We start from the raw sequence: 24743 nt of genomic DNA on the forward strand, positions 1-24743 counted from the left end.
ATTCGGGCCATTTGCAAAAGAAAAAAAGAAAAAAACCTTCTCTCAAAATGAGGGAGTGATTTGCAGCATCTGTTACTTCCTTTTTAATTGAATCTGTTCTTCTCAGATACCAGGAGCAAGTGCCAAAGTCAGCAGTAGAATTCAGCTGTGTACATTTGGAAGGCTCTGGAAGATAAATTTATGTGCACTGTATGGATGCAGCTTGTACAGAAACCAGATGGCCAAGTTGTCCTCAAGGTCCTGTTGAGGATGGTGGCTGATCTCAAGCTCTAGGGTGAGGAAGTAGGAGGTTGGTTGACTTTCCTGAGGGGCCGCCTTGGCAGATACATGCCCACGGTGGACCTGGAAGCATCCTCCAGAGAAGGGGGTGGGGGGTGGTCACACGCCCTTTCTCAGCAGGCTGAATGGACCCAGAGGCTCCCAAGCCTCCTTCCATCCTGCCCCCGAGTGATGGTTTGTCACTGCCGGGATCCACTTGGCCCAAGTCTCTTGCATTCTCTAGCCTTGTTGAGTACCAGGAAGGCTACCAAGGGAGGCTACAGAATTTCCAGAAGGTGCCAGAAAGTACCTTGTCTAAATCTAAGTGCTGGGATGCAAAGGGAGGGGGCTATGTGCTTTGCACATCCCTTCCTACCTATGGTGTTAAAAAATACACACACACACACACACACACACACACGCACAAGAAGCCCATGAAATATGTAAAGTATCAATAGCCTCAAGCACAGCTTCTGAAAAGCAGTTGTTTCCAGGAGAAATGGGGATGTTGCTTCAGGATGAATGAGCAATGGTGAGCCGCAGGAAGTTGGATGTTCGTCTTCCTGCTCTAAAATGCCAACTTTCTGAGCCTTCATAACCAGAAGCCAGGGGTGACGATGTGCCAACCTCTCAGCCTTGCTTTGTCCTTCTTAGGCGGTGGGACCAAGACAGTAGCTTGGTGTTGGGGTTCCTCACTTCAGGCAGGAAAGTTAAGGCTCAGAATGGGGCTGGGGTTTTCCTTGGGGTGCACAGAAGGTAAATCTTAAAGCAGCGCCCCATGAGGAAGGGAGGCCATGGTGTGCGAAGTAAAAGGGCTTGTGCTGGCCTGACATCGTAGGATCGAACACATGTGCACAAACACACAGATCTTATCCTCCTGAGGAAGGGATAGGACAATGGTAGGCAGTGGTAAAGATCTGTAGATGTGAAAGCCTTTGGAAAGGAATGTCCTGTGGAAATGGAAGGGATCTCTGAGCTTTAGCCTCTGGGGAGTGAAGGTTATTATCCAGGGAGATATCCTTCTTGTTAGCAAATGTAACTACAGTTGACCCTTGAACAATGCAGCTTTGAACTGGGTGGGTCCGCTTATACACAGATTGTTTACAGTACAGCATTATAAGTGTATCTTGTGAATGTTTTCTTTAGCTTTATTGTAAGATTGCAGAATGGAGGGGGCACCTGGGTGACTCAGTTGGTTGAGCCTGTGACTTCGGCTCAGGTCATGATCTAACAGTTCGTGAGTTCGAGCCCCACATCAGGCTCTGTGCTGACAGCTCAGAGCCTGGAGCCTGCCTCAGATTCTGTGTCTCCCTCTCTCTCTGCCCTTCCCTGCTCACTCTCTGTCTCTGTCTCTGTCTCTGTCTCTGTCTCTCTCTCTCACTCTGTATCTCTCTTTCTCAAAAATCAATAAACATTAAAAAAAAATTTTTAATGCAGAAAGGAACACATAAAACATACAAAATATGGGTTAATCATAACGCATAGACACAATATGTGTCTGTTATTAGTAAGACTTCCAGTCCACAGTAGGTTATTAGTAGTTAAGCTTGTGGATAGTCAAAAGTTACATGTGAGATTTCTGTGCAGGGGTCAGTGCCCCTAACCCTCGCATTGTTCAAAAATCCACTGAATAGACCCCTTTCATTGTTCTGAGAGTCATGCCCAAGTTCTTGGTAAGAGTTTTTCAAGAATCCTAGTACTTTCGTTTGGGAACTACAGAGATTATTTATTCCAGCCTCTTCTAAATCTGGCTACATGTCAGAATCATCTGGGGAGCTTTAAAATAAGATTTTTCCAGTACACCTCTGAAGCTTCTGATTGAGTGGGTTCCATTGAACCTGGGAACTTGGAATCTGTATTTTTACTGAGTTGCACCGGACCTGTGTGGCCAGCGTGGTGACCTGATCTAAATCTAATTTTGCATTAGATGCTCGTATCCCTTGTCAGAAACCACATCGGGCTAACCTAGAAGATTTTAGGTAACTCATGTATCTGACATGGAAGTTGGATAGCCAGGCTCTGAAAACAGGAACCAAGGATCGTGGCTACCACCCCTGCATTTTGGGTCACTCTTTTAAGGTTCCAAGGCCTTTATGGGAGCAGTTGAGTGGCTAAGTCTAGGTCATACACCTGGGTATTTTCTGGCAGGAAGCTGAAGGAGAGAACATCTGCCCCATTGGCTTCCCTACTGGGGCTCCCCTCTCACTTATATGGGATGCTCCCTAAGACTGGTGGTCAAATACTGGACAGCTAAAATACCAGTTGGTCACTGGATTTCCTCTCCAGGATCACCAGGGGTTCACCAAGACCGTGCTTGAACTTCTCCATCATTGTGGAGCCGTCCACCCCACAAGGCAACCCATTCTTTCGTCGACATGTTTGATGATTAGGAAGTTCTTCGCAAATCTGCCTCCCTGAAGTTGCAACCCAGTGGGCTTCAGGTTCAAGTCTTTTCCAAGATCCCAGCTAAACATATTTATGCAATATTTAAGAAAATCTGAGCTTCCTTTCCTACCTTGGCTTTACTATGTGAAGCGATAGAGAGGCAGACCTCTTCCTCCAGGCACCTGGTCCAGAGACCGGGCGATAAAATGGAGAAAACATAGGACCGAACTCCTGATTGAATTGCTGATTCCTGGCTGGGCTGTGGCTTTGTTGTGTGCCTTTGAACAAATTACTTGTGACGCTCTGTTTCCTCATCAGTAAAACCAGAGATCTTTTTCTTTCTTAAACTTTATTATTCCCCAGACTTTCTTAAATACATATATATATATATATTTTTTTTTAATGCTTATTTATTTATTTCGAAAGAGAGAGAGTGCATGAGCAGGGGAGGGGCAGAGAGAGAGGTGGGGAGAGAGAGAATCCCAAGCAGGCTCCGCACTGTCAGTGCAGAGCACAACTCGGGTCTCAAACTCATGAACCATGAGATCATGACCTGAGCCAAGATCAAGAGTTGGACGCTTGACCAGCCGAGCCACCCAGGCGCCCCTAACACGGAGATCTTAATGGCCGGTAGGAATGAAGCTTAAACCCTTCATAAGTGTGCTTCCTCCTCTAGCCTTGGGTCACAAGTGAGGCTATGCCAGCTGCCGGAGTCCAGCATGGAAATTGCCAGCTGGTGATGGGACGGCAGGGTAGGATAGTAGCCAAGAGCAGAGGTAGCAGGCAAACCTGAGTTCGAGTGCAGATCCCACACGCTGCGGGCATAACCTCGTACAGATGACTTCCCTTCTCCTTTGCTCATCTGGAAAGTGGGTATGTAGAATAATAGCAGCTCTATGACAGAATTCTGACGATTGAAAGTGGTGCTTGGGAGATCGGTTAACATTCAAGAAATGGTATTTCTCATCGCTAATTGGCAGTTGGGGGGGGTGATTTTTTTTTTTTTTTTTTTTCATCTGGAAAGACTTTGCCTCTGCCATCTCTGGGACCGATCGGAGCGCTCCTGTCAGTGTCTGTTAAGAATGAAGCGGGCACACGGGCTGCTTTATTAAGCTCCGCAGCGATCCCCCAGACAGCTTGTGGTTCAGTAGACCCCCCGTGACTGGTGTCGTATCAGCTGAACTATTATCTTTAGGGCCGTTTACCCCATGGGCTCCCTAGAGGACACCGCGGACCTTGCTGGCGAAACCCTGCTCAGAAAGCCCGTCACGGCAAGGGCTGTCCCTCCTCGTCCCCACCCCCTTCGAAGCCCACACATGGACACACACCCCCCTTTTTTTCTCTCTCTCCCCAAACAGGGAATAATTAAACAACCCAAATCCAAACATCCAGCAGAAGTTTATGCTGGAGTCTCAGAACACAACATATGGCTTCCTAGCCATTGCCAGGTTCTGCAAACCACAAAGAGAGGGTGACTCCCCACCCCCCAGCCGCGGGACCATCTGCGACAGAGACGGCGCCCCTCCCTCGAAGACTAGGGGTCGTGGAGTTCAGCCCCTTGAACTGTAGTCAAAACTCCATTTTCCTCTCTTCTGAAAATGTTCCAAGGGTGGGGGAGATGGCAAAGGCTTCTTTCCCTGTTCTCCACGCCGGTACTTCCTCACTTCTCTGCATGGGGGTTAGCGGCGTGGGGACCGTGCAGAGGGGACCCGGAGGTGGGGTCCCCTGTTGCTGTCACAGTGGCCCTCTGTAGACGCAGAAATGCCGTGTGGTGGTGGGGTCCTGGCCATTACAGCTTCCTCTCCTTCCCTCCCCCTCCTGCCTCATTTTCCCATAGCGCAGCTGAGGCTCCCGCGTCCCAAACCGTGCAACCTTTGCCAGCAGCTCAGGATCAGGGCTCTTCTTGGGACCAGCCCCATCTCCTGGAGTTCCCCTGTGGCCCGCCTCCATATGGCAGACACCCCTGTCCCCCGGGTCCCAGAATGATCTGCAAATAACAGCCAGACTCCCTGGAGTCTTAGCATAAGACGGGGGAGGCCCAGAGACGTGGAACTTGTCTCTTCTGCTTCCTGGGAAGGCCTACCTTCCGGATCCTAGCAGGGGACGAGATATCTCGGCAGCAGCGGAGATGGGGTGGGGATGGGGTGGCCTCACCCCCACCCAGGCCATCTGGACCCTGTGGCCTCCACCACGTGCATTGGGCATGGCTGTGGCTCCAGATCAGTAGAGGGAGAAACGCTACCAATAGCAAAGACGCTTCTATAAATGTCGGTCGCCCTCGGAGGGGGCTGGGGGCATGGCGGTTAAAATTAGCATCTCTAGTACTCTGGTGTTCACAAAGCGGGAAACGGGCCCTTGGAGATTGTGTTATTTTCCACTGCCACACCCCGTGCTGTCACCACAGGTGCCTTCTGGCTGACCCCAAGATGCTCGTGGTTCTCAGGAGCTGCTGTGACTGTTGGTGGCACTTCTGTAACTCAGAGAAGTCACAGGGGGCCTGGTCAACCACCAGCAAATGATTTCCTGTTCCCTTCCCCTCCTACCCGCGACAGCCCGGCCCCTCCCTGTGAGCTGTGCGCTGAGAATGAATACAGCTGCAAGCGGGTTTCTCACCTGGGTCTCAGACCTCTCCGAGACAGGAGACGCATGCGTACCTGCCTAGTCAGGGCTTTAAAATGCAGCGCGGGGGGGCTTCTGGGTGCTTCCGTCTGTTAAGTGTCTGACCTTGGCTCGGGTTACGATCTTGCAGTGCGTGGGTTCGAGTCCTGTGTCGGGCTTTCGGTGCAGCGCCCGCTTCAGAGCCTCTCTCTCCCTCCCTCTCTCTGCCCCTCCCCTGCTCACGTGCTCGCTCGCTGTCTCTCTCTCTTAAAAATCAATAAGACATTAAAAAAATAAGTACAAAGCTCACAGCCTTTTTAATTTTTTTTTCAACGTTTATTTATCTTTGGGACAGAGAGAGTCAGAGCATGAACGGGGGAGGGGCAGAGAGAGAGGGAGACACAGAATCGGAAACAGGCTCCAGGCTCCGAGCCATCAGCCCAGAGCCCGACGTGGGGCTCGAACTCCCGGACCGCGAGATCGTGACCTGGCTGAAGTCGGAAGCTTAACCGACTGCGCCACCCAGGCGCCCCTACTCACAGCCTTTTAAAAATAAATAAAAAACAGAATCTAGTCAGGCGGACCGGTTTTCCTTGTTTCAAAACAACCTAACAAGGCCCGAGAGCTTCACATTGTGGGCGGATCACTGACCCCTTTGTACCTGGTGTCGCCATTCAGTGCTGGGCGGGCTTGTGGAAGGAGAGAGGCTCTGGGGTCCCAGGGACTTGTTTGACTCCCAGCTCTGCCACCTACAGCCCTGTGACCTTGGGCACGAGATTGAACCCTCCTGACCTGTGAAATGGGATAGTTGAGCTGCCTCAGGGGACTGTGTGAGGCTTGAGTAAGATCTATGTAAAAGCAAATAGCAAAACGCTCCTCAGACCCTTGATAATAGTCCTTTTTATTTATTTATTTTTTAATTTTTGTTAATGTTTATTTATTTTTGAGACAGAGAGAGACAGAGCGTGAACAAGGGAGGGGCAGAGAGAGAGGGAGACGCAGAATCCGAAGGAGGCTCCAGGCTCCGAGCCGTCAGCCCAGATCCCGACACGGGGCTGGAACTCACGGACCGCGAGATAGTGACCTGAGCCGAAGTCGGACGCTCAACCGACTGAGCCACCCGGGCGCCCCGATAATAGTCCTTTTTAATTCATAGTGTGGGATAAAGAAAATCTTTTCGGTTAGAGTGGATAAAGCGATCACAGAGGGGCAGAGATCAAAAGCTCACTCACGGTAGTTGGGCCTTTTGTGGAGGGAAGGATAAGGTTCCGTGTCAGGGTTTGTGTGAGGTCGGACTGCCTTATGACCCTGCTCCTCCAACACAAACCCTCTGAGGGACTTGTGCGATAGAAATTAAGAATGACACCGTTGAGCACGTAGCATGTGCGAGCCACCGTTCTAAGAATCGTGCATGTAACGACGATCTTAATTCTCATCAGAACCCAAGAGGGCGGGTGTTCTTGTAATTGCCCATTTTACAGATGCCTTAACTAGCGCACTGAGGTTGAAAGTAACTGCCCGAGACCACACAGCTAATCATGGGGAGGGACAGAAAGTCAGTCCTCTCTCTGAGCTTCGTTGTCCTCCTCAGGGGCTTGGTTTAGATGCGCACTAATGTCCACGATCCTGTGTCTGTGCTAAATTGACCCGAGAAACTTTCTGGAGTATGTGGGAATCTGAGAGTCACTTTAGTGACGTTGGTGGCAGAAAAGAAACCACTGAGGAAGCTTTCAAGGACCTAAAAGTCTTTTTTTTTTTTTTAATTTTTTTAATGTTTATTTTTGAGAGAGACACAGAGACACGGGGGGGGGGGGGCGCAGAGAGAGAGAGAGACCCAGAATCCGAAGCAAGCTCCAGGCTCTGAGCTATCAGCACAGATCCTGACATGGGGCTCAAACCCATGGGCTGTGATGTGAGATCATCACCTGAGCCCAAGTCGGACACTTCACCGACTGAGCCACCCAGGCGCCCCTCACCTGAAAGTCTTTAAAAGGATTATATTCCTTCTCCCTCCACCTCCTCCAAGTAAGTCTCTGAGAGCAAAAGACTTGTAGCATGCATTAGCTCATCAGAACCCAGCATCTATCCCATCGTATGAGCCAGGGAGCCTGTAAGCAAAGGCAGTGACAGCGTTAGCAGCTGGAGAGATCATTCTAGCTGTTTCTCTTCTTGCAAAACCTAAAGCATTAAGAACGGCGTCTTGAAGAAGAATTAAACTTCTGGGGCGCCTGGGTGGCTCTGTCGGTGGAGCGTCCGACTTCGGCTCAGTTCATGATCTCGTGGTTCGTGAGTCTGAGCCCCACGTTGGGCTCTGTGCTGACAGCTCGGAGCCTGGAGCCTGCTTCGGATTCCGTGTCTCGCTCTCTCTCTGCCCCTCCCCCACTCATGCTCTGTCTCTCAACAATAACTAAACATGAAAAAAACTTTTTTTTTTTTTAATCTTTGTTTATTTTGAGAGAGAGACGCTTGCGGCAGACCCAGGGCGGCCGGGAGTCAGTTCTGAGTGTCCCTACCCCCCATTGGCTGCTTCTGCCCTGACCCCTGTGCAGGTTCCTGTCCGCTCGCGGTGAGAGTTGGAGGGCCCCCCGGCTGAGACACGCACCTCTTCTCTTCTGTCTCATCCAGACTCCTGGCTTTGAATACCAGCCATGGGCTGACAGCCCCTCCATTCCGTCCCCAGCCCAGGCCCCTCTCGTGTTTTCCAGCCTCTATGCTTAGCATCTCCTTAGGGTGCAAATAGGCACCTCGGTCACCGAGATCCTTCTAAAGCATAGGAGAGATTGCACTACTCCACCGCCCCAAATGCCCCCCATGTTTTCTCCATCACGGTCAAGGTAAAAATCTGAAGGCTGCAAGTCCTTACCGGGGGTGTTCCCTTGCTACCTGTGAATCTTCTCTCCCGTCACCTTCCTTGCTCATTCAACGGAAGCCTCAGGCCCCGCTGCTTGTTGCTGGAGTGCATTCAGTGTGCCACTGGTGGGAGCATTTTGCGCCCGCTGGTCTCTGCCAGGAAGGCTCTTCCCGCAGATGGCTGCATGCTTCGCTCCCTCCCGGATTCACCCGTGATCTTTGACCTCCCTGCGTAGAACACGGAGTCCCTCCCACCATTACCTCCTTACTCCTGTCCAAAATACTTGCTGGAAGGCACGGGCGTATGTCTACGTATTTCTTGTCCGCCCTCTGTCCAACAACACAGGCTGCGCGAGGGCGAAGATTTGTGTATGTTTTGTTCCCTGCTGCATCCCCAAGGGCCCGAACAGTGCCCGGCGCAAGGTAGGGGTTCGATCGATGCTTGTTAAAGAGAGTAAATGGCGATGGCCGCGTTTCTACAACATCCCAGCGACCAGCCAGGCTCTTTATGGAATTCTGGTCACACAGAGTAGGCGAGCCTTCCACACAACACTGTTGGGGTAAGAGTTGGGGTAATGCGGTGGCCGGGAGGGCTCCCGGGCCTTTTTGGCCATAAAGTCTTTTTCCACGTGGGGGGAGTTAGCACGCCAAGATCTCAGCTCTGTCGCCAGGCTTGCCTAAAGAGACTTGTCAGGGTGAACCTGCCTGAGAATTCAGTGGTTCTCAAGATGATGCGCCTGAAAGGATCCTTGCTGGAACGCCATCCCTTCAAAAGGCCTTAATCCAGACTGCCTGTTCTGCAGACATTCTCAAATGCATTATTTAAAGTTATTTCCAGTGGTGCGTGGGTGGGAGGTGGGAGCTACATTTGTTACTTAGTGGTTTTGAAAAGCCTTCCAGGATCTTTTTCACTTTTAACCCTTCTTTTCGAAGTCACCTAACATAACCTCTTTGAGGTTGCAGCACCCCTCCCCTCCCACGTCGGTTAGCGCGCTCCACCTGCACTGGGGTCCCGCGGTGGGGGAGATCCAGAAGCAAGCCACGCGCGTCTTTGGGGCGGTCTCTTAGGGGAGTGAGGCTTCTTTTCCTCGGGGAGGCAAAGCATGAGATTCACAGAGGCTACTTGGTATCGAACGAATCGGTTGCACAGACTTCCGGTTCTTTGGAGAAAGTTTCGTGTTTGTGGGAGGGTGTGGTAGTCCTGCTCCTTTGGAAGAACAGAAACGTTGCGTTGCATTTGCACGGCTTTTCGTAATGCTCCGTGACCCTTCACATCCGTTATTTCGTTTGATGCTCCCGGAAGCTTCCTGTCGCGGCCAAGTTGTGTCCACGCTTCACAGATGAAAGCCGGAGGCACAAGAGAGGGTAGTGGTTTGCTCATCGCTGGTCCTGGTGGGGGGCCCGGCGGGCTCCAGGTCCCAGGGCTTCTGCTCTCGCTTCCTGGCCATGCAGGACTTTTGCTTCGGCATCGGGCGCTCCCCTCAGTAGGGACAGGTGCCCGCCTGGTTCTCCCTTGTACTCCTGGGTAGCCTCAGACACTTGACGGTTGGCTTCTACTGTGGGTATCCCTGTGGAACTTATAGCTTCTGCAGGTTCTGAGACAGAGGGGCACTGTCTGCGTGTCTGTGTATTTAGGGGGCTGTTCTCTTGTCAGGAGAACGTTTGAAGGCAGAAGGAACCATCTAGATGCCCATGGAGAGCTGCACTCCCCAAGTTCACGGATTCCCTAAATTCATCGGACTTCTTCCCTGGACCTCCGTCGTGACGTGACACCCCTTAGAAATCCTCCACTTGGAAGTCAGGCAGCTCTAGAGGGTTCCCTCTTAGCATAGTACTCAGACCTGCTATCTCTCCACGGAATCGCAGCAACACCAACCTTTGTACGGTGCTGTATAATTGTGGTTGTGCTTCAGAAGCATCCGGGGCGGAGGTGGGGGGGGGGGTCCTTTGAAAATACAGATTCCTGGACGCTTCCTCTGGAGAATGTAACTCAGTAGGTTTGAGAAGGATCCAGAAATCTGTAATTTAAGAGGAAAAAAAAAAAAAATCCTTGGCAATCCTGACAATTAATGAGGCTTGGAAACCACTGTTTAGATTACAAAGGCCTTTTGTATATAATATTTCGTTTGTTCCTCACAACACATGAGGAAGCTGTTAACCTCTTTTGCAGATGTGGTTCAAATACGGTAAATAACTTACCGCGAGGCTCTCAGTTAGGGAATGGTGGGGTCCGGCCCACGGCCTTTGTCCCCAAGCTGGAGTCCGACCTTCCTCTGTGCTCGCCCCCTGGAGACTCGTTCTCCCATCTCTCTGTTACCCTGGGGGTGTTGGTTTCTCCTCATATTCTGACTGCTTACCAGCAGTCTTGCTCACCGGATCCAACTCTTCTTCCCCGAGGGCAGCTCTGAGCAGGTTTGGAGGAGAGAGTGAGAGTACAGGCCCTTGAGGCAGCATTTTGGGGCTTCCGACCATATTGGTTATCTGGGCTGTGAGGCAGCGATGGTATACAGGCCAGCCTCACCCTGACGGCGCCGCACCATCAGCAGCTGAGTGGGGTGGGGGCCCCAGACAGGCCTTCGTGCCCACACAGATCCGTCAGCCCAGTTCCAAGAAAGAATCCTGAAGTGCATAGGCAGAAACCACTGACCGCTGGCGTGGAGAGTTGGTGGTAAATCTTGCCTCTTTTTCCATGTGCATTGTGTTTGGAGCTGGCTCATCAGGAAGAAACCTCAGAATCTCAAGTTTCCTCATAATGGGAAGGATGCAGTGTGGCCCTGGGGGTGGGTATGGGAAACTCTGAGTGGATTTTCTGGTTCTGGTGGGTGAGGACATGTCAGCTTGGAAAAGTAACCAGAGCGCTGGGCTCTTTGGTTCCGGCCGGGCCTGTACCATTTTGAGCCCCTGGAGCCGAAAGGCTGGGTTGACTTAGCAGGTGCCCTCCTCGCCCCGATCCCCAGGGTGGCTGCTGTTCTTGGGAATTCAGAAATTGAAACCCAGAGGACCTTTGCCTTAGGAGGTGTCCAGTGACTTCCAGTTACTTTATTCGTTTATTTACTTAGAGGCATTATGGCATCCTGGTTAAATCCTCGAGGCAGATTTCCTGGACTCAAAATCTGGCTGTGCCACCTACTGGCCTCGTAACTTTTTAATGGGGCCGTGCCTCGGTTTCCGCATCTGTAGGGTCGCGCTGACGCTGGTACCCACTGCCTCGGGTTATAATGGTGAGCATCGCGGAGTACTTAGAATGGAGGCAGGCACGCGAAAGGGGCTGCTAGGGTCTCTGCTGCGCAGCAAACATCACATTCTGGGGCCACCACTGTGGCACAAAGGACAACCATGGGCGCCGCCTCATAGGATTTCACAGTTCACTGGGAGGCAGACAGAAATGGATTATTGCCACATAAAGTTGCCCAGGCGGGTGGGAAGTGCGGTAACGGGACGTCCGGAGAACCGTGTGCCATGAAGGGGCTGGGGCTAAGCCCGAGCTAGAGGCGATGGCATTTGATTTTAAAGCATGAGCAGGAATCCTCCAGGTAGAAGAAAGGGGCAAGGCATTACAGGTGGAGGCAGAGCGTGAGCAGGGGAGGGACAGAGAGAGAGACACCCAGAACCCCAAGCAGGCTCCAGGCTCCGAGCTGTCAGCACAGAGCCCGACGCGGGGCTCGAACCCATGGACCGCGAGATCGTGACCTGAGCTGTAGTCGGCCGCCCAACCGACTGAGCCACCCGGGCGCCCCTCAAGTGTGCCTTTTAATAAAATCATTCTGGTTGCCATGAGGAGCACAGAACAATAAGAAAGGAAGCAAAGCCGCTGAATGACCTGAGTTTCTCACCCTCGTTAAACGTGGGTGTTGGGCAGCCACCATTTCGGAGAGCGCCCAGTGCCCACTGTGGCCGGCAGGCAAGGCTGTGGAGAGTGGCCATCTCCCGTGGCCTCCCGGGTGACCTCGAGCAGGACATACTGCCCCTCTCCCTACCTCATCTTTAGGTAACGTAGGAGCCGTGTACTATATACTCCAGCCCCCCAAAATGTAGCCTACTCAAAAGGAAAGCTGGGGGTCCGTCCGTGCATCGCTGGTTTTCTCTCTGTGTCAAATACATTTGCACTTAACTTTATTATTTAACGAAGGGAGTGTCCTCGTCATTCAAAAAGCAAAGTGGCCGAAGAAGTTACGCCCTGCCAGGCTTGCTCCTGTGCCCGTGCATCCTTTTGTCCCCGGCCCTGCCACAAGAAACCGCTCTTTCTTTTTTTCAAGTTTGTGTATTTATTTTGAGAGAGGGAGGGAACAGGGGAAGGAGTGAGCGAGAATTCCAAGCAGGCTCTGTGCTAACAGCCTGGAGCCCAGTGCGGGGCTGGAACCCACGAGCTGTGAGATCACGACCTGAGCCCAAACCAGGAGTCAGACACGTAACCGACCTAGCCAGCCAGGCGCCCCCACGAGACACCACCCTTACGCATTTTCTTGGGTAGCCTTCTGGCATTTATCTATGCAAATACGAGCTTAGATTCTTCCTGTACTCCCCCTTTCTTCTTCAGAATATGTACCCGCTCCAGGGAGAATATGAACGACCTCTCTGAAACACAAAAGTTGTACTTGTTAAGGAATTTCGGACTCGTCCGGTTATTCCTTCTAGAATAGAACAAAGGGGAGCGGAGGCTGTGCTGTGACTTTGTCTCCCTGCTACGTAAAATAGGGGCCATATTCTGCCCGCCCTGGCTCCCATGGGGGAAAGTCATAATTAATTTCACATTCGTAAACAGCTTTGAGCTTTCTGGTGGAAGGGATTCTCACACTGGCTCTGTTTTGATTTCTCAGTGAAATATTTCCTCTTGTTCTCCAATCCCAGGATCCTTTTTTTTTTTTTTTTTTTTTTAATGTTGACTGCAAATTGTTAACAAGTTGTTAGTTTATTTATTTATTTATTTCCTCCCCTCCAGCTTTTCCTCGCCAAACTTCTGAGTCTCAATTGGCAGCTGTACTCTCTGCTGGGGGGCCGTGTGTATCTGATTTTAAGCTCCAACCTGCTGGGTCCTCCCGCCTGCCCGCGTCCAGAGTCGAGTGTTTTTCGTGGTATCTGTTGGCAAAGTTCTTTATTTTTCCCACTGCGTGTGCTGAGGTGCACAGAAACTTCCAGAGTCCCAATCACAGGGCAGCGGTGAGCCAGAGCTGGCTGTTAACTGGCTAGAATGGCAAACTGTTCCCAGCCAGAAAGACAGGGGCACCTTTGCTTCCTGTAGAGAGAACTTCCCGCGTCCTCTAGGGTTGCGGGAGAGACTCAGGAAGGAAGTTGTCTGTGAAATGGCGGAGGGGCTAGATTAGATGATCTCTGAAGATCTCTTTGGTTCTAAAATCACACTTTGGTGACACCGTCGGGGACTGCCGGTCCCAATGTCAGGAGTTAACCGTTCTGCACAGCATGCTGGCTGGACGGTGTGAGGAGAGGCCCCTGGGATGCGGACTGGGCGAGAAAGGTCGGTGATGCCACTGCCTGGAATCCACAGAGCCTGGTCAATGTGTTTTGTTTTTGTTTTTGTTTTTAATTTTTTTTTCAACGTTTATTTATTTTTGGGACAGAGAGAGACAGAGCATGAACGGGGGAGGGGCAGAGAGAGAGGGAGACACAGAATCGGAAACAGGCTCCAGGCTCCGGGCCATCAGCCCAGAGCCCGACGCGGGGCTCGAACTCCCGGACCGCGAGATCGTGACCTGGCTGAAGTCGGACGCTTCACCGACTGCGCCACCCAGGCGCCCCCAGAGCCTGGTCAATGTTTTGAAAGGGACTTGGGTTTTGTTTTACAGGAAAGCTTCCTGGAGGTCTTCTAGGCAGTAGGTTCATGTTGGTGCTTAGTAGCACATAAAGCCGCTGTCTCCCAGACGGGGACCTGGTTTTGAGGACCTTACTGCTGGATCATGATTTCAAACCTTACCAGCGCCAGCTTTGTGAATTCAAGAAATCCTTGTCCTACATAAGGACCCGGAGGGACTTGGAATAGTCTCTTCTTCACCCTCCTCTCCCAGCGAGGCCCGTTCCCTGTGCCAAGGGCTCCCAGCCCTCACCTCGCAGCCGGGACCCACTCCTGCCTGGTAGTTTTCGCTCGTGGCAAACGGGAACTACACAGTTGTCCTGTGTGAATCTGTCCTCAGTTTTCAGGAGGACGCGAGAATCCTTGGGTTCACTGATGGAGTGTTTAGCGATCTGCATCATTCCTGTGGGCCTCCCTTTGGGAAGACTGACCCTTAAAAGGGCTCTGGGTGCTGCTTGGCAGGTGTTCCCCTCCGCCAATTGGCACGGACGGCTTTCTGCGCTTCCTTTTTGCTGGGACCACTCTCTACTGTGCTCCTGTTGGATTCGGTGGGGTTCGTTCAGCGTGAGGAGCAGGAAGCCCGTATATGGGGGCGACCGGCGCGATGTGTATATTCTGGGTCTGAGCCCTTCCGGCCCACAACCCCTTCCGTTGGTTAGATAACTTTCCTTCTCCACCGAACGGCTCCCCCTCGAAACAGTAGCCTCTCCAGGGAGATATTTGTGAACCCTAGCCCCGCGCAACGTCTGGCTCATCGTGAATATTCAGTAATTGGTCGTTGGATTGTTTCTCACTCAACGACATCATCGATCGAGTGCTGACTACGTGCGTGGCACTTTGCTGGAATCCGGTAATCCCAGAATAAGACACAGCCCCTGCCCATAAAGAGTTGATAGTCTAAGAGAAGAGGCATCTGCATACTCCTCCCGTCTATCTCAGTGCCAGAAATCTAGAGGCCGCTTGGTGCCTTCTGAGTTGAGGATTGCAGGATGATAGAGCTGGAGTGTCTTCGGGATTTCAGGGTCCCTCCCTCTCATTTGAGAAATGAAGAGACTGATGGGTGAGAGGCTTGCGTTCATGGCCACACAGTGAGGCGAAGCAGAGAGAGAATTGTCCACAGTCCTTGTTTTTGGCTCTTTGGGGCACCCCATGTGGCTTGCTTTTGCCCTTTAACTAGAAAGAGCAAATCCTGAAAAGCGGAAGGCGGTACCAGAACACGCGGGAGCACACTCTCACCGAACGTCTGCTGATGCTCCGTGCCCCAAATCCTGCAAGTGCTCGGAAGCTTCGGACAGTGGTTCTCACACTCGGACTGCAGAGTGAGCTGTTCAAAGGCAGCCAGGGCTCAGCTGCCTGCGAGCGCCCACTGGGGACATCTTTCTAGAGAGTCCAGAACTCTCAAGATGAAGGCTCATCAGTTTTGACCTTACGGCTCTGTTCAGCTGAGGTGCTGAATGGTTTTCAGGATAAGGTGTATGAGGGATTCTAGTTCATAAAACCACAGAGAAGGGCTTTCCGGGGCGACTGGCTGGCTCAGTCGGTTAAGCCTCTGGCTTCGGCTCAGGTCATGATCTCATGGCTCGTGAGTTCAAGCCCCGCGTCGGGCTCTGTGCTGACAGCTCGGAGCCTGGGGCCTGCTTCAGATTCTGTGTCTCCCTCTCTTTCTGCCCCCCACTCGTTCACGCTCTTATCTCAAAAATAAATAAACACACACACACACACACAAAAAGTGGGGCTTTCCATTCTGCTAAAATATGGCCAGGACCTTGTCTGACTCCTATTCAAACAAACTAAATGTAAAAAGACATTTAGGAGGTGATTAGGGAAACATAAATGTGGATGTGACATTCAGTGATATTAGAGAATGATAGTGAATGTTAGGTATGATAATAGCACAGTGATTGTGTTAAAGACAAAAACAGTCATTAGCGATGCATACTGGTGTCTGGGTTGTTTTTAAAATATTGGCGGGGGGCGGGGGGTGGCCCCGTCGGTTAAGTATCTGACTTAAGCTCAGGTCATGATCTCACGGTTTGTGGGTTTGAACCCCACGTTGGGATCCGTGCTGACAGGGTGGAGCTGGGAGCCTGCTTCCGATTCTGTGTCTCCGTCTCTCTCTCTCTCTGCCCCTCCCCTGCTTGTGTGCTCTCTCTCTCTCTCTCTCTCTCTCTCAAAAATAGATGGGCAAACATTTAAAGTAGAACAAAATAAAATAATATTCCAGCGGGGGAGAAAGCCAGGGAATAGACCAATGGTTTGACAAAACATTGACCATGGTTAATCGTTGAAGGGGTCGGGGGTGGGGTTGTCATACAATACCCTCTGCTCTTGTATGTGTCTGGAAAATTCCAGAATAAACAGTCTTCTTTAAAAATAGGGCCTGGGTGTCTACCCTTGCCCTCCCTACTTACAGCGAAACCCCTTCCTGACAGAACGGAGGCTGGCACTGCGTGGCTGACCGGATCGGGATGAGGGTACGGAGGCCCCAGAGTAATTGGCCTGACTTCCTAGTTACTTATCTCAGAGGATACCCAGAAGGACTGGAACGCTTCCTCTTGAGCACATCTGTCTTTGTGATGTCACCGATGCCCAGCTCACCCGTGTCTCTGGAAACGGCTGCCAGGTGGACACAAGTGTCATCTCTGGTTCCATTTCTGCCACAGGCTGGCCCCTCAGACTACCCCAGAGAGGCCCATCCTGAGGCAGATTCTCTCGCTCAGCCGTCACGAAATGCATTACCAACGCTGTGCCACAGAACTTATCTCTTCAGCGCATTGCGATACATATATCTGATTCCTTACTCGCCCCTCGGTCCGTATCTGGCCCTTTCCTCTCCCGCACACCCCCAACCGTGACCCTGTCGCTACTTCTGCCCGCCGATAGTTCTACGGAAGGATCTGCAGTCACACACAGCCTGTACAATGTAGGGATGTCACTCTTCCTAGTTCATTTCCCTTTGTTCTCTCTCACGTGACTCGTTCACGAAGCTTTTGTACCTGGACCTGCTCTTGACCCGAAGTCTCCATTCTGGGCTTCCTATGGCCATGCCCTTTAGTATAGATGAAGACCCCTTAGGTTCACGGAGATTTGCTTGCCTGGAGCCCGTGTCCTCCCAGGTATCCCCTCGCCGCTCCCGACAAAAATGCTACATTGGAGACCCAAATGACTGAGAACCCATTTCTTGGGTTTCTTCCTCATGTCTGGCCTCCTGAGGACAGATACTTCTAACCCTGAGGATGACCAAGGTGCAGCTATTCATGGAGGTACAGACAGAGCTTTGACATACTCCTGGGGTGTCCATCCACGTGCATGTGGGGCCCCTCTTGGTACCCAAAGAAGCCAGGGGCAGAGTGTAATGTGGATGGGGGCACACCACAGGTAGAGAGGAATCCGGGGTTGTTGGCTGCTATCTCCTGCACAGAACGCCAAGCAGCTTGAGAAATCTAAGCAGGCCGTTATGAAGGGATATTTGTCAAGTAGGAGGGTAAGACCTATTTAATTGACCAGTTTGTTCACTTGATTTACTACTTTCAAACATTTAGACAGGGGGTATCTGGACCTCCCTTTTTTTGTTTTTTCCTACATCCAACATGGGGTTCGAACTCACAACCCCAAGATCAAGAATCACAGGCTCTACCCACTGAGCCAGCCAGGCTTCCCCAGGCTTCCCTTTCTACTCTTCACATTTTAGGTATCAGTATCTTAACTGAGACTCAGGAATTTTGCTCCTGGGCTGGACTTCATCTCACCATAAGGTAGGCTTAGGTTCTCCATGGCATTTCCCACAGCTTGTAAAACACAACCTATGAAGTCCTTTTGTGGCACACTTATTTCCTGTGTTTATAATGGAGATGAAATCATGGTTTTCCCACCACCCCTCTTCCAGCTCCCAACAAGCCTCAATTATATAAGCCGACAAGCCCATTTAAAATAGCCTTAAAGTGGGGCGCCTGGGTGGCGCAGTCGGTTGAGCGTCCGACTTCGGCCAGGTCACGATCTCGCGGTCCGGGAGTTCGAGCCCCGCGTCGGGCTCTGGGCTGATGGCTCAGAGCCTGGAGCCTGTTTCCGATTCTGTGTCTCCCTCTCTCTCTGCCCCTCCCCCGTTCATGCTCTGTCTCTCTCTGTCCCAAAAATAAGTAAATGTTGGGAAAAAAAATTAAAATAAATAAATAAATAAAATAGCCTTAAAGTGAGGGTTGCCTGGGTATGCCAACAACTTTATCCTAGAAGTCTTCCCCTGAAATTTCCTATGCCCATTCAAAGGGTCTGACAGCGTTCTGGATGCCATTCGATAAGGATTAGCCATAAGACCTAAAAAGTTGAGCTATTTTTTTAAAGTTTTTTTGAGAGCGAGCTCTTGCAAGTAAGTGGGGGAGGGGCAGAGAGAGAGAGAGAGAGAGAGAGCGCGCGATCGAATCCCCAGCAGGTTCCGTGCTGTCAGGGCAGAGCTCAACACAGGGCTTGATCTCGCACACTGTGAGATCATGACCTGAGCAGAGATCAAGAGTCGGCCACTTAACTGACTGAGCCACCCAGGTGCCCCAAAGGTGAGCTATTTTTAAACTTCTAGTTTCCCCAAATGGCTCCTTCTCTTCAAATTAGTGCTAGAATTCTACCTTCCCTCCTTCTCTCCTGCCCGTGAAACCTTTCCATCTCTTCCAATGAATAGTATTGAAATTTCTGACCTATTATGGTGTACCCACCACTGTACCTACATCATATCAAACAGAAGGTTTTAAAGGCCTTTGGCATATCAGGGTCAATGTCTCCCACCCACACGGGTTATGTAATTGGCCTTCCTCTCTTTAGAGACCCAGAGCCTTGTGCTAAATAGGAATTGAGAAAGGACTGTGGATATGGGGAGCGAGTGTAGGGGTGGGGTGAACAAATAGGTTACCTCACACAAACAGAAAATGAGCTCCCCTTTGCACTAGGAAACTCACCTTAGCTTCCCACTCAGTCCATCTCAGTCCCAATTAAATTTTAATCCAAACCATCATAAATGCAAAGTGCTTTCTTCAAGCTCCTTTATTTCTGGAGCTCCGTGGCGCCCCGTTTAATAAGTGCTTCAGGAGAAGACGTCTGGCAAGGACTGGGTATTGACTTTGGAAAGGGGAGTGTTCACATCCCCAAGTATGTCACTGATAAGTTACTGGAAAGCAATCCCAGCCCTCCAGTTTGCTTGTTTATGTGGCTCAGGCACCTTGCACCAAACCTCAGCCCAAATTCAAGTTTCACATGGGCAATGGCTGCCATTCAACATGTTTGGCTCTTGTCTTCAAAAGGATGTCAACAGACAAAATCTGCCCACGGTTGCTCTTCATTCGGAAGTATATTCATATGGACATTCATTCCACAAGCACATACTGAGAAGCCTTGTGCTAGGCTTGGGGGAATGGAGACTTGGAGTCTTTGACTTTAAGGGCACCCAAGGTGTGCAACCAGATTACCATAGTAGCGATAGGAGTCTATGAAAGTAGAGGCATGTACAGAAACGTATTAACACAGGAGAAGTAGTGTCTTGCTGCCTGGGAGAACTGGAAGAAGCATCAGAGGAGGTGACATTGACCTGGGTCTTGAATGACGCACCGGAACAGGGACAGCCGAATTGGACAGTTGAAATTTAATTTCTCCTCTCTTGAGAGTTGCACTTCAAAAGCTGTTGGTTTTCATGGGCACAGAAAGCGGGCTGGAGGCCCGGAGGTCTACTGGGGGCCTTGTCTACTGTTGTAGTAGAGAGCGAGAACGGAGAAGAGTTTAGGACGGCTGAGCCAGAGGGAAGGACTCTGCTGGGCAGATGGGGATTACCAAGGAGAAAGGAAGGAGCTCGAGGCCTCACCCCGCCCTTTTGCTTGGGCGGCATTCATAGATTTACTAGTTGCTGATGGCTGCCAGTATGTCCCTGGGATGGGAACCAGCTGTCCAAAAAGGCCAGTGGGAACAGTTGTTGGCACCCTGTTCATCTGGCTCCACTCGGCATCCTGAAGACATGGCGTGCTTCACACACGAACCTCACTGCAACCACCTCCTTGACTTCACATCTTGAAATAACTCCTCATCACTGGATGAGTATTTTAAGACACAACTCTCATCAAGAAGTTTCCATTAAAGCAATTCCAGTAGAGTGAATAACCATTTCCCCCCGCTCATCAGACATGCTTGTCTTACAGAATCATGAGTTCAATTCTCACTTTTATAGCCCTATCTCAAAAAAAAAAAAAAAAAAAAAAACACCTCAGAGCAATGATCTTACATTACATCTGTGTCAAAAAAGTTTCCCTCTGCATTTTCAGATCATCTTTTCTGGGTCAGCATTTCTCTTTCCTTATCACAGTTTTTTTTTTTTTTAACTTCCTGTTCCCTATCAAGCTTTACATGAACTCATTTTGTCATTTCTTAAGCAATTCAGGAGTGAACCTTTCCCCTTTTTGAAGGCCAGTAATTTCAGTAATTTTTCTACACCTTCTTACTCACTGTATATGTGCAAAGGTCAGAGCTACTGAAAATGTTTTGACAACCCTCAATTATTTGCACTTAAGGGGTCGACTAGAGAAGGGCACTGCATAAATTATCAGCAAAATGACATTAAAGCAATCACATATAATACCCATGGCATACATTCCCCATTTGTTTATTTGCCCTTCGAATGTACTTAAGATCTTGTTTTCAGCACACTAAGCTGCTTTCATTTGCAATTCTTATCCACATAGTAGACGGGCAACAGAGTTTCCATTGGATAACCCATCAGCCAGTGGGTGACTGAAAGCTAGAATAATATAACTCTTCTCTAACGAGAACAGCTTGTCATGAAGAAAGGCTAAATACACAGTCTTGTAGTTAAGGGAAGAAACAAAAGCCTAGACAGATAGGAAGGCCTGTTCCACCAACCTGACTCACAAAGACCTAGACTTTATTCCTTTATTTATTCAACATTTCTTGAGCACCCAGTAGAGGATAGGTGTTGGAGATCAAAGAAGTAAAAGACATCGTCCTATGTTCTTTGGGTTCTGTAAATGAACACACAGCTTAATGGCTACCCAGACAGATCTATGAGGCCTTGGTGGCAACAATTAACTCCACTGTGTTGCACAGAGAGCTATTTGGGCTGGATATAGAAAAGTGTGTAGAGAACATGTATGTGTGGAGAAGGGGGAGCAGTTTTCCGGGCAGAGGGGCCCAGCATGCGCAAAGACAAGGAAGGAAACAACGTATTGAGGGGGAGAGAGAGTTCAGGGTTGTTGAGATGTAGGGGGCCTGGGAGGAAAATGGCAGGGTTGAGTCTAGAAGGGCGGATTTGGGCACCACCATGGAGCACCTCGGATGCCATGTGGAAAAGATGATATCTTTCAGCTAACAGGGAGTCCGAAGGCTTAAGCAGAGGTAATACGGTCAAATCTAAGTTCTAGAATAATGACCCTGCCAGCAGTGAGGATGGTGTACAAGAGGGAGGAAAGGCTAGGGGAAACCAGAGTGGACTCGACAGGTGAGAAACAGTCTGGCCCGAGTCAGGGGAGCATGCGGATGGAGCAGAGGAAGTGCAGTCAGCCTCACTCAGGATGCCTTGGTTCCTGCTTGAGGACTGGGCATGAGGAAGATGAGGGAAGCCGTGAGTGTTTCCTAATTTCTGTTTATCTCACTGGTATGGCCAGTGTTTGACGTGGACAGTTACAAGCTAACATCTGCTAAAGCACAGCCTCGTTCCACGTTTCTGACCTTTTTGTCTGGGGACTTGTACGGGGCTTAGGCTTTTAGCTCTTTCTTCTTCAATTCAACAAACATCGTTGGCACCGTGAAGGATGAAGAGCTGGTCTTCTTCCTCAAGAAGCTCATAATAAACTCATGGAGGAGGAAGACCTGTAAAACAGTAAATATTAACCAAGGCTGAGTGAAAACCAAAGGGCTATGAGGGCATAGAAGAAGCCGGGGGGGGGGGGGGGACTCGGGAGGATTTCACACCGGGGGTTTGCACCAGGCTGTTCGTTTTTACTGAGCATCTATCACATGCCATGTAGGTCTCAGGCACTGAGAAGAGCAGTCAAATACATATACATGAGAAGGAGGAAGAAAAAACACTAAATAAGGAATTATAAGCAGGGTGAATACTGGAAAAGAGAAATACGGGCTGTCATGAGAATACACAACGGAGAGATTAGTCTGAGGTATCAGGGAAAGCAAACCCAGAAGGTTTAAGCTGAGACATGACAGGTGAGTAGAGATACCAGCGTAGGGGAATGTTCCCGAAGAGAGAAGTACGTGTCCGCTTGCTCAGTGGTGGGAAGATGAGGCATGTTCAAGGAACTGAAAGAAATCTAATGTGAATGGCACATAAGAGCAGGGGGAGTGGCCTGAAGGAAGGCCGGGAGGGGCCGGAATAGATCACACAGCCTTATTTACCAGGTTAAGGTTCTGGAGATTTATCCCAAAGGGTATAGGGAGCTGTCGAGGTTGTAAGCAGAAGAGTGGTGAGATTACTGCATAACTGGAGAATACATTGCAAAGGGCAAAGCTGGAAGGAACAGATCTGTTAGGACAGACACACCGTTGCCGTAGTCAGATGGGTGACGGTGGGTTAGCACCGAGAGGGGACGGCAGATTGGAGAGAACAGGTGTGTGATTTCGGAGGCAGACCTGGACAGGACTTGGCGATTAATTACATCTGAGAAGGAAGCAAGGGCGGAGAAGTCAAGGTTGATCTGGAGCTTATAACTTGGGAAGTTGGGTGGATGGTGTGGCATTAACCAAAAGAATCTGGAAAGAAGCAGGTTGGGAAGGGGGCAAGGCGAGTTTGGTGTTTGAATACACGAGGTTTCGGTACAAGCAAGGTGTTCAAGTACTGATTATACCTTCCAGGACATGTGATGGAAGCCCAAAGGTTAAGAAGGAGAAAATGATGGTACCTCGGGACTAGGGCAACATTGGAATGGAGAGGTGGGACTTTTAGCCCAGCGAATGGCTCAGATCTCCTCCAGAGAACGCACAGAATGTGTAAAGGAAAACCGCACAGAGTCTCTGGAGGAATACCAGCAACCAAAGTGCCTGCAGAGGAGTCGAGCTTACAAAGGACGCTGAGAAGGTATAGCTAGGGAAATCCGAGGAAAAACCAAAAGTGGAGGGTCAGGGCAGTAAAAAACAGAGAGCGGCGAAGGGAGCGTCAGTGACGTGAAATGCTCATGAGAAGTCACGAGAGACTGAAACGCGAAAAGCCCGGTGGACCAGACCCTAGTGACCCAGATTCTCACTGCTACTTACTGAGTGACCTTAGACAAGTCACTGAATTTTACACGGAGCCTCGCCTATACTTGGGCGTGATTGTTCCGTATTCAGATCAGCATCTAAAGGCTCAGTAAACAGGGGCCGTTAATTTTCACACTGTTTCTAGAGCCGGTTTTAGCGGCGAGGCGCCAAAGTGCAGTAGCTTCTAGTAAGAAAAGTGAGATGGAGGGTGGGGGCGGATCATTGGGGTGTGAGGAGGAGTTCGCAGGGAGCAAGAAGGGGAAGGTGCAGCAGAAGATGCCTTGGTTTTCGTGGGGATAAAGGGAACGACACTGGACAGGCATGAGCCAAAGAAGCTGGCGGGAAGTATGACGGGACCGCGGTCAAGTGTGATGGCTGCGAAGAGGCAGGACGAGTTACGGGGGGAGCGGAGCCTGTAAAGAATGTACCATGAATGGAGTTGGCGTCTCTGTTTTTGTTTTATGAATGTAGGGGAACCGCTGACAGTTTTAAAGGAATACGTTTAGCTCACCTTGTTTCAGGAAAATTAACAGAAGAGGGAGGGAGGGACGGACCCTAGCGGAGAAGGATTTAGGGAAAAGCTATCCACACTGTGATTGTCGACGGAAGAGTTTTAAGACGGAGCAAAAAACCACTTGGGAGCGTGCGACCTTGCCTCGGTCATTTAACCTGGCTGAGACTCAGTTTCCCCATCAAGAGAGTGGGGGTGGTACTGTCTACCTCTAAGGTTCTTTGGCGCATTATATTTTATGTCAAGCGTCCAGGATGGTGGTTAGCGTACAATGAACTCTTCGGTCAATGTCCTTCCCATTCCCGTCCTGCCTCCCCTCCCACTCTTGGTAGCGTACCCGAAGGCCTTGCTCTCGCCTGATTTTCAGGAGAGCTGGTTTTGCTTCCTGCGGTTCTGTACTGTACTAAAATTAAACAACAATCTCGTCTTCCAAAAAGTTTCCTTTCCAGAAGAGGGCCAATGTGTCATCCCCGCTCCCTCCCTGATTTGGAGGATTGACGTGTTTCACGTGCTTTGTACCAATGTGTCTTGATGCACGGATGCTTGTGTTTGGGGCTGGGCAGCGGCTCAAGGGGAGCCCTTTCCCATAAAGCCGCGAAGGCATTTACCTACAAGATGGAGAACACATCCTTCCTGGAAAGCGAGCAAAACCCCGAAACCATTCCCCTCATTTTTCTCCCAGTTTCTCTTTTTCTCCTGTCTTCCACGACATCTGGTTTGGTTCAATTCATTTCCAGCCCGAAATAACTGGTTTCTGGAAAAGATGTAACATGGATTACATTTCTCTAAAGCCATATGCTCTATACATCCTGGCATCCATGCAGATGTCACTTGATTCCATTTTGTTTTATTCATTCAATAAATATTTATTGAGTGTCTGCTTGGGCGCTTGGCATCCATAGTGCAAAGAGGAACAACATTCAGTTCTGCGTTCTAAATGGTCCCAGGTTTTGCGGCAAAGCAAGACCCAAAGACATAATAGGTTCGGTCGATTACGGCTCAGTTAAGTAGGAGCTACCGACCAGCTTCAAAGTGGGTGGGGGATGGGCAGCTACAAGAAAATACTTCAGGGGCACCTGGGTGGCTCATTTGGTTAAGCAT

At 50.3% G+C, this 24743-nt stretch overlaps 1 protein-coding gene and 1 long non-coding RNA gene across 3 annotated transcripts in view; one reads left to right on the forward strand and one right to left on the reverse strand.

Annotated features, from left to right (window-relative positions):
* UBASH3B (ubiquitin associated and SH3 domain containing B) overlaps positions 1-24743 on the forward strand; it is a 137350-nt gene that overhangs the window by 49660 nt on the left and 62947 nt on the right. The window lies entirely within an intron of this gene.
* On the reverse strand, positions 18908-24319 carry LOC121035553 (uncharacterized). Its single transcript, XR_005792954.1, has 2 exons — positions 24251-24319; positions 18908-21751 (listed from the first exon to the last, which is right to left on the reverse strand). It is a non-coding gene; the product is annotated as an uncharacterized LOC121035553 (long non-coding RNA).

Source organism: Herpailurus yagouaroundi, unplaced genomic scaffold, assembly GCF_014898765.1.
Source record: "Herpailurus yagouaroundi ecotype Mexico unplaced genomic scaffold, PumYag 161, whole genome shotgun sequence".
Classification (NCBI taxonomy): Eukaryota; Metazoa; Chordata; class Mammalia; order Carnivora; family Felidae; genus Herpailurus; species Herpailurus yagouaroundi.